At 39.9% G+C, this 14,696-nt stretch overlaps 1 pseudogene; it reads right to left on the bottom strand.

Moving 5' to 3' along the window:
- Positions 1–1,481: 1,481 nt before the first annotated feature.
- Positions 1,482–13,673, bottom strand: LOC113063924 (cullin-associated NEDD8-dissociated protein 1-like; annotated as a pseudogene).
- Between the last annotated feature and the right edge of the window lie 1,023 nt (positions 13,674–14,696).

The following is a 14,696-nucleotide window of genomic DNA, read 5'->3' on the forward strand; positions in this document are numbered from 1 at the left end:
CAGAGTAGTTGTTCTTCAGAAGTGTTCACTGTAACAACCTACGGTTCCAGATGGACTTACAGAACCAGTACGGCCTCACTTGCAGGAAACATAAAAAGTCAAAGAAAATTGGGACCGGCGATTTCATCCAGCTGCTGTAATCTTTCTGCACAATATGCATCAGCCAATATGATGGTTCAAACTGAACTTGAAGGACCATAAAATGACATTTGAATGCAGACAGCAATGGACCTTTTATTGATTTCTTACAGAGGAACATTGCCATATTGTCATACTTCAATGGATGTAGAACTTGGTGCGTACATGACTACACAGAGTGTATTCTACACACTGTGGATTCCAGGGCATCAGATTTCAACTTCAATCACCCATTGGTCAGCTATATGGTGAGGTCTATGATGGTGTTCCTTTCCCCAAAATACAGATATCCCTAAAAAGATATCTGTACACTAAACATAGTAAATTATTGTTGTAAATAAAATGAGTTCTATTGGAGAAAAAAAAATTATATTCCCAACCAGTTTTACAGGTGAGCAGTTGAAACGAGGCAGCATAATAGTGGATCTAAACAGCGAGAACTACACCCTTATGATTTTAGAATACAGTCGAGCACCTGAGAGAATATTCTCCACTCTTTTTATTCACATATGTGCGTTCCATACAGGGCAATATTTTCTCATAACAATGTTTTGATGTCATATTTAACCTCTATATGCTGGAGCCAAACAAAACGGCCATAAAATAGAAAAAGAAAAATATTATGCAAAACGTGTGCAGCTAAATGCTCATTTCTCTGGATGTGTGACACATGCTGATGACTCGCAATTTCTGCAGACAGTGGGAAAGTAATGAAATGCAGTCAAGGAAAATAAGCAGTCACTCTCTTCAGGATAATATTTCTAAGACTTGTCTCGCTCTGTACTTAAGTTGTCAACAGTAAAAAGAGGAAGATGACAATTCGAATCGTACAAAAACCTAATAAACCTGTTTGATAAAGAAACATGACAGAAAAAAAACATGGTCCTGAAATGATTCAAACTCACTGAGTGCTATCCTTTACCCCGTAGATCCCGATGTAAGTCGTCAGCATACTTGAATGTAAAGAACGAATCTCCCATGATAACACAAATACTGTGGTCAATTCATTTTCAGGTAACCTAGCAAGTCCCCCCGCGTCCCTGTGAGTTGAGGTATCTACAGAACCTCAGAAATGATGAAAATGAACAAGGAAAAATAAAAAACTAAATGAAGGAATGGAGAACAATGAACAACTGAAGCGATTTCCTGTTGTTAATAGAAAAACAAAGAATGTGATAAGCTTTGAAAGCTTAAGAGAATCAATGTCTGTCTTTTCATTCATATCGTTTTTTCTTTTTTTTTCTTCTTTTCTTAACTTAGATTTGGTTTTTCCTCCTATTTTTTTTGATTTAAGTGGCCACGCATGGAAACAATATAAGGGTCCCCCCAGGGTTGGCTTTTCTTTGTGGATTTTGTTGGGAGCGATGGTAATGGGTATGCTGTCTTAGACATTTAACTGGTGTCCATGGATTCCATGTTGGCGCTGGAGGAGTCCCTCTGGATGCTGTCAAAGATGGCGGCCAGCTCAGGGTTGGAGCTTATCTGAGATTGGAACTCCGCTCATTAGGGGGCTTCTTCTCGGCCTCTGGGATGGTTAGCAAGGCCACTACGGCCCGCATGGCAGATCGTTTGAGCTCGTCCTGCTTCTCAAACTCCTGCTTTACAGAGTTGGCTTTTACCTGAGAAAGAATATAATTACAAATCAAACGACTCACAGTTTTTGACAATGGATTGGCATCCCTATTTCATGAGAAAAATGGGGAACAGGATTGGTAAAACAAGTCAATCTGAATTCAAATTTATGCCCCTATGGAAACCAGAGACTTTTGAGCTTATGTGCTAACTGCTAGAAGCAGCTCAATTTAGATTTCCACCACGCTTAACATTTTGCTTACCTTTGTGGTGCATGTTGCCCTTAGCGGCTCTACAAGTCTGTCCAACTCTGTAACACTGCACTGGGACACAGACTAGATAATCTTTGCCAGCATGAGGAAAGTCAGCATCTGTAAACACATTAACAGAACAAAAATAACTATAAACCTTTGTGATTCATGAGTCTATGCGCATACTTTTGGTCCCACTGAAGTTCCTTGCAACAATAAAATAGCCATGGGATTGCTATGAAATGACTATTTATGACAATTCCGGATTAAAGTGTGTAAGGTAAACAACTGAAACATTTAAATCCAATATTTTCTAGCACAAAGCACTCAATTATACTAAAACTGTAGTTAATGTTTCCGCGCTTCATTATGATGCAAGTACACCTGATAGGTACATTTAAAATAAAGTTGGACCACGTCTGTTGTGAATGCATTATGCATTATGCCTTTGATGACTGCACACTGAATCTTTGTTAATCAATTCACTCTTTCATCTTCTGTGGTCGCTAAATGATCTTCATGGCAAAAAGCCTGCGTCTCATGAAAGATTCATGGAGTCGAGTCTGATGACTTACCTTGATATCGTAATGGTCCTTGAGTCCATCCTCAACATGGTTTAAGAATTCAAAGATGTCAAGTCTATCAAGGCAACTGTCTAATAGAGTGTACATGCATTCAAATGCAGCCTTCCGGATGTCCAGACCATCGTCTACGGTGTGTTTGAATGGACCCATCTCAAACCTAGAAAGAGGCAGGTGTCATTGAGCTTTGAGGTGTAAAGAGACAGCAAAGCAAAAGGCTGAGGACAAAGGGGAGAATACCTCTCTGATTAAAATCCTTGCGCACTTTGGTCTCATTGTACAATGAGGGAGAACTGTATCTAACAGGTCTCGAATAAGAGAAGGTTTATTATGAGCTGCAGAGTTGAAGGTAACGAGAGCCACTCTTCGTACATTGAGGTCTGGATCTTCCAATGTTTTTCAAGAAATCACCTAGAAGTATTAAAAAGAAAAAAAAGAAAAGACAATTAAAACCAGTTCTAAAATGTATTCTTGATACATTTTGATTTAAATTCTTGATTTGATTTAAATTCTTGATTTAAATTCTTAAATGATGCAAGTCCGTACATAAAGAGTAAAAGTAAAAAGAATGTATTTCCCAAGGAGAAAACCAACTGATAATAGCACTTGCCTATGCAGTTTTTAAGAAGAGGGTCAATTGTCTGTGGGTGATCAGAAATTGTGAATTTAACAGCTGTGACTACAGAGCTCCTGGCATAAGATGATCCTGCAGAGAAAAAGAACACTTCCATCAAAATCCTTTATTTTTATTAAAGATTTATTAGAAACAATTTATGACAAAAAAAGAGACTTTGATAAAGTATAAAACTTCATAAAACTAAATTTTAAGTATTTTGATATAGATTTTACAGGCAGAGTTAAGAGACAATCACCTGACAAGAGATAGCCTTTTAGCCTGGGTAGAAGGGTCTCTGGGTCGATGAGTGTTAACTTTCCCAGACATTCAGCTACCACGTTCCTTGTTCCCTCCTTCTGTACACTCGGCAGTGTTTAAGCAACAGTGCCCACACATTTTCAACATACGGTTTAAGCCCTGCCACCGAAGCAGAGCTGATGATTTCCTTGAGAGAGTGCAACAGCAGGTACTGTCGCTTGGGTTGGCCAGAGATCTCTTGAAGGACAAAGGGCAGGTACTCCGGGAGATTCCCCACACTGATGCTGCCTAACGCGTATGAAGCTGCTTGATTTGACCTCTTCACTGGCTGAGGAGAAGGCATCCAGAATGACCGTTTTCAGTTCAGGCTGACCGCTCAGATCAACATGGTGGCCGACCTCTCCAAGGGACAGCAGAGCCAGCAATCGGATGGAGTCAGTGGAGCGTGAGTTCTTCACGTCTTGAATGAACTGTCCCACCACTGCAGGGCCCTCTTTAGGACAAGCTCGTGTAAGAGCTGCCACACACTTTGCAATGGAGTAGTAGGATTGCTTATGGGTGAGCGCTGCACTCTGGGCATATACAGGACCTGTTAGCATACGTAGCAAATCCATGTAGCCCAAGCTGGCAGTTCCCGTTGCTACAAGAGCCTGGAAGAATTCCAGCATGGCGCTAAGAGCGCCACCTTGCAGCAACGGCGAACGAACCAAAGCTATGAGTTCAGCCAAAATAGACCCACTTATCTTAGACAACGAGTCAGGGTGGACTCGTGCAAGTGTGGTGAGGAAGCTGATAGCCATCTGCGAGACATGCATATCGCTTTCATTGATAAGAGGTGGCAGCTCGGCCAGTACAGCGTCAATCATGGCCGGTGTTACACTATCACTGTAATTCTTAACCAGAATGTCCAGTGCAGCCAGTGTGCTTAGTTTCAACGCTCGCTGGTTCTTGCGTAGGAAGGAGGCAAGGATGGGAACAGCCTCACCCAAAATGGGCCTCAGGTTGATCTTTAGCGGTGACCCTGCAATGAGTGTGAGAGCTTTGACAGTGGTCAGCCTTGTTATCTCATTCTTCAGTCGCTCTAGGAAGATGTGGAGAGTGCCTGGTAGGTCCGCACCAAGACTATCACCAAGGTTGCAGATAATTTGCCCTGTACAAGAAATAGCTCGCTCCTTGACTTCCTGGTCGATATCTGCTGCCTTCAGCCTTTTAATGGTGCAAGCAAAAAGATCAGCGATATAGGGCGACGCATCAAAAGCATCTGTTTGATCGAGGGGCCTAATGACTTTGACCAACTGCTGGGTGACCAGCAGTGCTTCAGAAGTGATCTTATAAAAGGGATCACCCACACAAGCAACAACAGGAGGCACTATCGCCTGAACATGGGGGTGGAAGACTTGAGGCTGATGGTTGCACAGGATCACATACAAGCAAGACAGGGCATCTATCTTCAGATTTGAAGAGCTTGACTTATCGTTGAGAGAAAATATGATACCTAGATGGAACAAAATTAACAAACGTCAGTCCAAATACTAAAAAAGGAACTGCTGAAAAAAAAATTTCAAGGTTTACCCTATAGAGGTTTTATAAATGCTGATTTAAGCCTATGATCATGGAAGGAATGACTCTACTCTCTTTAACGTGTAATAGCTTGCCTGAGGCACATACCTGGGATGAGTACAGGAATATGCTGCGCCAGGGCACCTGGCAGCACGTTTACTAGTTCTGTCAACATGTTGAAGCAGCACTGCCGGGTCTTAATACTTTTCTCCTTCATCTGTTTGTGCAGTGCTTTTACAATCATGGACACCTGTAAAGACACACAATTAATCACCCTTAGAAATAAACCGCCATACTCTTCACAGTAGATTGTAATGTAGTAGATTTTAAAAAAAATAAAAAAAAACCACTTTCCTGAATTTACCTGAATTTGAAGCATTGTAAGAGGGGTTTCTCCCTGTTCCATGGCATCCGGGTCACAGAGCCAGCTCTGGGCAGGGCGTGTTTGCTTGAGTAAGGACAAGTAGGCATGGAACACATCTGCCTTGACGTTTTCTTCCCGCTCTTTAAAACGGGCAATGAGCGCTGGAGAAACCGTGCGGTAGAACTCGGGTAACATTTCATGTCGTGTGCTCACCACGGCATCCAAGCACTTTGCTGCCGCTCTCCTCACTTTCCAACTCATGTCGTCGTCGTCACTGTACTCATCATCACTTCCTGTTTGGATTGCATGAATTAGATGATCTAATCAGTATCTGGGTACTTTAGTTCCAAGCTAGCAGACCCAAAAATAATTTTTTTAATACTCAGACACTGTTAAACATATAGAGCAACAAGTTTGTCCCCTGTACCCTCTGCTTCAGCAACACAAAGAGCGTGGACTTCTGAAGCGTGGGCTTCTGAGAGGAAAACAAACGTACCATCAAATCTGCTGCCAAAGCGTACGAGCCTCCTAAGGCTGCTTACAAGCTGGTGCGCAGTCAGCACAATAAATTATTGAAAAGAAAACAACAAATAGGTAGGAATATGATTTATGGATGAAAACAACACTCCAGTCGGGGCTGAGAATAAAAATCCTTGATACCAGGAAAGATCAAGTAGACCAAATGCATTTATGAATCTCTAACTCAAACTTTTGGACAGGGGCTTGTCATTACAGCCTGCTCCTATCAAATTCTAAAGTGCAGCAACCCACATTTCCTCCACCGTACTTCCACATGAAACACTTCATTCCAACATGCAACGCTGAGCACATCCAAACTCAGCTGTGCTTCAGAGCACTAATGGTTAAAAAAAAAGCATTTTCATTCCGAGAATGCACATCCTGTGTCAGAGAAAGTGGCATGACATGCTCAGTACATGCATTTAGTAGAGTTAAAAGGTGCCTGCTTGACAAACTCCAAGGTAACACAAGGAATGGTGGCAAACGTTCAAGTCTGTCTGGACATTACAGGACAATCAGTAGCCCCAAACCAATCTCAGAGCCAATTTCATCGGCTGTAAAGGCTTAAGCATTATTCAAAGCTGCTAGACCGAACAAGTCGCCATCGTCCATTCATTCCAATAACAAGCTGATTTCTGATGGTCTGGCGAACAGTCTCTGCAGATGGCCAACTTTTCAGTCCCATAAATGGACAGACTGCCTCTCCAACTGCTGTATTATCATTTTCAAAGATGCCTAAAATGTGGGAAAAGAATCCCTAGGGCTTTTATTGTTGTTATGCGACCAGTAAATGCTAACACACCACACTAGCAAACTGAGCTGGTAACTTACAGCTAAATAGACTTTTGGTTCAGGAGAGAGAATAAATCCTTCTTCCCTCAGACTGAGAGGAGAAATGAGCCCGCCTCGTACCTTGATAATCTTCGTCTAAACCGTCGGCATCCATTGCATTCTCATCTTCATCCTCGTCGTCATAGTTGTAGTTGGGGTCATAAGTCAGATACTTAAGACAGATGCTAATGACTGTTGGGACATGTGGGTAGACTTCCTTCGGACACCTGGGAATCAAAGACATTAAGAGTTTTTAATTCCACAAATAACGAGTACGCATTAATGCAGAAGTGAAACTTGTTTTATCATTAGCTATTGTTTTGCTTAAAATCTTATAATCTATAAGACTACTCCTCACAAAATATAGCGTAGTCACAAAAAATAAATCTGGTTAGACTAACCTCCTTACGAATGACTCAAAAGCTTGTATGCAATATTCCCTCAGTTCATCATCATCAACACTGCAGAACTTCACCACCAACGGGATGATCTTCTCCAAGTACTCACCTGCAAGACAAAACCAACATGTTGTCATTTACCATCACAACACACACACATCAGTTTGATTTGTTGGGTAACAAAGCTTAACATCAATCTGCAATAATTCATTGAGAAATATAAATGAGTTTGGAGAGCTGCAAGATAAAGGCCTTGCTGTGTTCAGCACAATCAAAGAAACAATCTTAAGATGACAAAAAGACTTAATTAAAACAACTGAGTGCATTCCACTGAAGTAATCTTGCGCATCTTAATCGCAGCTGTCTTTGTTTCATCAAACGTAGGCGGTAATTGGCTGATGTGGGAATGGCGCACCACAGCAGCAAACCTAAATGACTTTTCACTTCATTTAATTTGTGCCAAATGGCCTGCCTTAGCAGCACAACAATGGAACAGTGTTGATGACAAGGTGACAGGTAATAACAACTCTGGCAATTTGTTCGGTCAAAATCCAAGGAGAGTTGCCTTCAAGCTCCTAGCCTCTATATATAATTGTGCTATGGGGGTGAATTGTACAAAACAGTCAAAGTACTGAATAATTAAGGAGAATTTTAATGTGTTCTATTATTGTATCATTATTAATAACTGTGAAAAAGAGAAATCCTTCTTGTCAATGCAAAACTGATAGAGGGGAAAGATGGCGCACATCGGCCTGAATAACTTCGACTGCTGATCAACCAGAGCAATCATAAAGTGAAATGTAATCAGGATTCAGTGTCAATGCTGGTGACCTCAATCTTGAGTGAAACATTTTCTATCAGAAGAAGGGACTCTGGATTTCAAGATCAAGTCATGGAGAACTGTGGTAAAAAAAAAAAGAAGCAATACCTAGGAGGGGAGGATATCATTACACAAAAGTACTTACACCATGCTTTCTGAAAAAAAAAAGAAAAAAAAGACGACTGTTGTAATAATTTGACCATTTAAAAAATCTTTGAGGACAGCTTTGGTTTGCTTTAGCACATTGCAGGGAAAGCTAAATTACAGCATCAGTGGTGAAACTAATAGCTGTATGAGAAGATCACAGATGATGGCTTCAATAAGTGCACACTTAAATTGCTTTCAGCACTTAAAAGAGTAACTGAGATGAGGTCTTGAACCTCAAAGACACTAAGTTAACTTAGGTCTTTAACAATGGGGGAGCCTCACCGATTCTGTGGCCAGCTTGTCTGCTGATGGCAGCAATACACTGGATGTAAGTGCGCGTAGTTGACATGGACTCGTTGCGTGAGAGCTCGGATAATAAGTGCTCGATGAGATCCACAAAGACCAGGTTTCCGCAGCTCATGACCAGATGTCCCAGGGCTATGATGGTCCTCTTTCTCACTGCCAGGCGAGGGCTTGTCAATTGAGGCAGCAGACAGCTCAGAATGGAAGGATGGAAATTCACTAAGAGGCCTCCTTGTCTGGATGAATGAACAAAAACAATGAAAGACATTAAAAACAAGAAATTGTTGCAAAGACCAAATATTTTAGCTGCTTAATATACTAACATAATACTTTTATTATTTCTAAAGTATATAGCATATATAGCCAATTTCTTTTATTTACCAAAATGTGCATTATAAAAAGGGCATACTGTATCACACTGTGCAGTTTACTCAACTTAAACTACAAGTTTTAAACATACCAGAAAAAATAAAAAAGTTCAAGATAACTAAATAGCACTTACTGAATTAAACCTGTAATTGATAAATGTTACAAAAATTTCCTGTTGCATAATGTACGCTTTTTAAAGTAAATTGTACACAGGACAAATACTGTACTGCATAATGGTATTCCATGTTAGCACCGATAATGGACAATAACAGGAAATTACTAGGAAATAAGGAGGATCAGAATATGTTGCAGACCAAATTCAAACCTGTGTCAGCCACATGAGAACCGTGGCTTTTTGTGTCTAAAGTGTGTAGGCTAACTGCTGCTCCATTCCTCTGAAAACAGCATGTTTTACTGTGGATTAAATCTAATGTTAAAGACCTATTCACATAAAAAAATTATAATTGTAAAGTGAAACAAATTTTACTGTCCACTGATGTTGATACAGTTATTATTATGGGTTTCGCAGGGTAGTTCCTAGAAAACCAATTTCTCCCTCAGGCCATTTTCCTGGTTGCATTCACGCCGGCAGCAGGAAATCTGAAGCGGCCGACAGTGATGTCTTTTTATAACAGAGATGGAGAGGTAAAAACACAATTTAACCGATTGCAAAAGCAAAAAGTTGGGCTAAGAGACCATTTTTTTACGGACAACTTGCAGTGTTACATATCATCAAAGCTGAGAAAAGAAAACAACACTGCAGAAAACAGGTAAATGCAGTTGTCGCTGTTTTCCATTTAAGTGGAGTAAATATGGTTACATGGCTTTTTTAAAAAAACGGGTGGCCGGTGTTTTGCGTGCGCTTGGCCAATCAGCATACACTTACGTCACCGATAGTTCCTATAGGACTGTTTTAGACCCTGTTCTGAAGTAGGAGCTAAATTTAGTTCCTCCAAACAGAGTTCCTAGAACCACAACCGTTCCTGCAGTGCGAACACGGCAAAATGTGGTTCCACAATCAGTTTAGGTACTATGAAAAGGTTTACCACTGAGTGAAAGGCACTATAGCTTCCATTCTTAAGGGTAAACAGGCCTTAAATCCTAATCGTGGGAAAACTCATGTTTTGTGTATAAATATTTCCATGCACCTCAATTGGTAGTGCATGAACTTAGCAACAGCTTGTGGATTGAAAATCCCAAGGAACACACAAGCAGGATAAAAGCTTTCTCCTAACACATGAATGTAAATATAAATGCAAAATGCAATCACCCAAGACAAATTCAATGTCTGCCATTAGCTATCACACAGAGCTGAGAGTCAGCCTCTAAACTGAAATATCTATATAAGTATATTCAGCTCAGTGAACTGAGGAAAAAGATAACTGAGAACTGCCACAGAGTGGAGATGCATGTGCGCAAACACCTCCAGAAATTACCTGGCAGGAACCCATGTGCACTCAAAAGCACAATTGGTCTAAACAAAAGCAGCAGTCATCACATGGCTCATCTGACATACCTGCACAGCATGTCAGCCATGATGTCCAACGCTTCCAGCTGAACTGAGACGTCCTCCTGCTTGGCAATGGCACTTGTGAGGCGGCCTGTAATCTTTTTGCAAACGCTAGCAGCAAGAGCAGAGCCTAAAGCAAAGAGAAATGGACTTAGCAGGCAAGTCGGTGCAGGAAAACAACTAAATATAGCTGAATACATTCTCTGTTTGTCGGAAACTCTGGAAACAACTGTATTAATAACATTATACAGGGAAAGCATGTTGTTTTACCGCTGGATGCTGGCGGGAGCTCTCCAATAACCGTCTTGAGGCCGATGCTGGAAATATCTCGAAGCTGCTCCTTATCTGATAACATGTTTGTGCACAATGTATCAACAATGGTTTCAACCTGGTACTCCTTCACTTTGCTGACAAGTGGGCCCAAACTGCAAGAAACAAGAGTTGTAATGCAACCTCAGAAATGCTTCTTATTTGTCTATTACTTGCAAAAAATGTCCATGCTGAAAAATGGTATTAGCATTCAAATCAGTGTTAATCCTTTCGCTAGATGATGTTATCTTTCATAAGGTTTAAAAAAAAAAAAGTATCTGTAAGCAAACTTGTATCTAATAACACAAAGACCGGCAATAAAATGAAGAGACATCACTGACTTATTCATGCAATACCTTCAAAAATATCTAGGGGGAAAAAAATAAGGGAAAATCTTAAGAGGCTAATAACTGAGATAAATCAACATGAAAAACAGCAATACCTCTTACTAAATCACTCTGGCACAAATCAATTTCACATTAAACCATTTTCAGAGGACAAACTGAAGCCAATTCATGAAGGACACACTGAAAATACCCGACTAAGAGAGGCTTTCAAGTTCATGCAAGCATAGAAGGACTGGAACAAATGAATAGAGGTAAAACTCTTACCATTTTACAGCCAGATTCTGAACTTCTCCGTTCTTGTCCTCCAGGAGCTTTAAGATCATTTTGACCACCTTCCGTTCACTATCATCATCCAGCTTTATCGAATCCTTCTGCAGTTCGGACATCAAATCATTGGTGGCCATGAATCTGAGGGAATAAACAAGGACTTATTCTGAATGACTAAATGTACTTTATTCTCAAGAAAAATACGTTTTTTCCACCAAAATTTAATAACTTTTAATAATTTAGTAATCCCCTACCATCCAACGTCGTCATATTAAGACTACTTTTCAATATCCAACAAATTCATAATCCAACTCCCACCATCAAGATATTCTTCCATTGCATGTCCCATTTCACTCATAAAATCCAACATTTTACACAAGCAATGACTACCATTTGCAAGGCTTTTTTTCCAGAGGTGTTCCCAATGGTCCGGACACACAGACACACTTAAAGAGGGTTTCATATGACATCAGCACTAACAGAATGGTTAATGTAAAGTCAGTCACATGGTCCGAACCATGAGAGCCACCTGTATGGCGAGGCTGCTGGCATCATGTCAAAGCAAATGGGCTGACTGAAGCATTTTCACCTTTTCCTTTCACTTGTCATGGTTTGATAATTCATAATCCATTTCTGAGCTGAAACTGAAATGGATTAAAATGAAATCTTGTCTTTGGGTGCCAACATCAAAGCCTCAGCACAGAACCTCATATTTGATACGAGTGAAAACCTTCTGCATACCCAATTACATTCCATCTCTCTCTCACACACACACAGAACTAAGTGCGTCTGCTTTGGCATATATTTGAAGGCATGGAATCTCTTATTCCAGCGAGAGCCTAAGTAAGAATGAATAATGGATGAGACGCACAGGCTCCAACAGCAGGGCGAGAGGGAACACCAGCACAAGCTAACAGCAGACCTAGAATGGTGTGTAAGCAAAATGTTCCCAGGGGGGGAAATCTTGTGAAATTCAGAAAGAGCTGGAATGAGAGCGGAAAACGGCTTGACAGAGATGACAGACAGGAAAGACTCTGGGAATATTATCCGATGCGATGACTGAATTAGCATTCACTTGAGAACTCCTGATGGATATGTATAAAACTCACAAACCATTAACCTCCTGGTGGCCAATGCTGAATACACTCAAATCATTAAAAGGGATTCCCCCAACAGCAAAAACAACATGACATCCCAAAATAAAAATTGTAATAACTATATAGACAAGCCACATCTTCATGCTTATGCTTTTCAACTTATAATGCTTATATGTTTTTAGGCTTGACTGCATTTCTGATCAGGCAAGTATTCTCAAACCAAAGTCATGCAAGGGAACTGACAGAGGAACTGTCATGCAATCTTTGCTTAAAGGTATAACAGGTAAATATATATATAGTGAAAAAAAATTTAATCATTTAAATTAAATAAATTTAACGGAGCCTGTGATTTATAAACGACAATTGCCTTCATAAATAAGTGTCAATCTGGACGTTAGCATGTGATTAAGAAGTGAATAAAAGAAAATAATAAATACATGACTTGTCAGACCTGTCAGTATGCACATTTAAAAATGGGATGAGGTTTTCTGAAACATTGAATGCAGAGATAAATCTTGAATTCAAGATGCACTTAACATTAAACAAACTTCTCTAAATCTATGCAGATTGACGTGCACTTATGCTAACATTAGCCAACTTATATGAACCCTAGGGGAATACAATTACATCAAGTACGAAATATTGCACTGACAACTCTCTGCACATGGTTTGTTGAAAATGATTGTAAGGTTACTGGTTGCAAAGGATATGACAGTTCGCGTGCAGTGCCACCAAAAAAAAAATATGCTAAAGCTAATCGGCCAATTCTAGCGGGTAGCTAGCGAACATCCATACTAAAACAAAATTCAATTCCAGAAACCGATGTCAATTTAACAATTCAAATTGATATTTACACCCGTATATATATGACCCATACACACATTTAAACAGAAAAAAATGAATGCCCGTGCAGTGTGAGTTTGACATGCTAAGCTAAGCAGCTCCATAAACAACAGCGGCGCTATTCGCGGCCTAAAACTTTCAGCGATCGCTTCGTTATTCATTAAGACATGTAAACGCCGTCACAAGCGCTAGAAATACACATGCATACTATTTGACACTCATTCGAGGTCTCTGCACTGCGACTGACCTGAAATCCTTGTCGCTGGATGTCATTTTCTCCAAAAGATTAGAGATGTGGTACGAGGCACTCGCCATGTTTGCAGTCTGAAAAACCACTTGTGTGTACGTTTAGGGCCAGAATGATTTAGTTCGCCTCTTTCTGGTGGTTTGAAGGGGCTGTAAAGTACAAGACGAATATCCAGGGTTTGTTGTACAGGTAGGTGATCAGCAGCAGCTGTGCGGGTTTGAGCAGACGCTCATGCCTTGAGTTTGGATGGGTTTGAATGGAGGTGCTGCTCGCTTCTGCAGGAGGGAGGAGCTCAGACAGACACCACTGTCTATGAGGAGACAGACTGAGAGTGAGAGTGAGCTGCTTACTTGGACTGCATGCGAACTTTATCTTTTGGCCATCATTTTTATGGTGTGGGAAAGCAGGTGTTTTCATGAATACTATTTGACTGTACTCAACTAATTTAGCATGTTTCTTTATTGTTTTGTGGTCAAATTTGATCACAGGTGCTGCCTCTCTCAGTCTCTCTCTCTCTCTCTCTCTCTCTCTCTCTCTCTTTGTGTGTGTGTGTGTGTGTGTGTCAATTACATGACAAAAATGTCACACATTTAACACACTGATTAAAATAGGTTAATCTATTGTACCATACTGATATAAAGAGAAATATAATTTATTCCATTTGTTATTTTTAACAACATGAAGTGCTTGATACATTACTTCATGTCATGTTTTCCTAAACTGGGGTTTACTGCAGGGTGTTTGTGGGTTTTGTGAAAAGAGGAATAATTAGGAAGAATCAATATATTGTGAATTATGTATTGCTATTGTGTGAAAAAAAAACCAACTGTTGTCTGATTATGAGTTTTTTAAAGTTTAATAATATCTAATTACTAGTATTGCATTTTTGGAATCTGATGATGTAATCCATATGTAATCAGCCACTAACCAACACTGTGTGTGTGTGTGTGTGTGTGTGTGTGTGCATATATATTTATACACACAATCTGTAATCTGGATTACATAGTCAGATTCCAAAAATTAAATACTAGTAATTAGATTATATTATGTTCAAATATTATCTCTCTTTTTTATAATTTTTCACAGAAACAAACAACTGAGATCATATCCATTCTGACTATTTGGATCGGTCCAAAAAGCAATGATATATTGCAGATGATATATTGTCTAGAACCTCTATTGACACATGACATAAATGGGTGTCTATTATGTCATCTCAATAACTGAAATGATCTGGTGCATAAAAGAGTGAGAGAAAGTTAACTTTGTACTCTTTGACTTTTGGACCATTAGTTAGATGAATCCTCTGATACATTCATCCTGTCCTTCAGTGTACCTTCATTCAAAGC

The sequence above is a fragment of the Carassius auratus genome, chromosome 4, assembly GCF_003368295.1.
Source record: "Carassius auratus strain Wakin chromosome 4, ASM336829v1, whole genome shotgun sequence".
Lineage (NCBI taxonomy): Eukaryota > Metazoa > Chordata > Actinopteri > Cypriniformes > Cyprinidae > Carassius > Carassius auratus.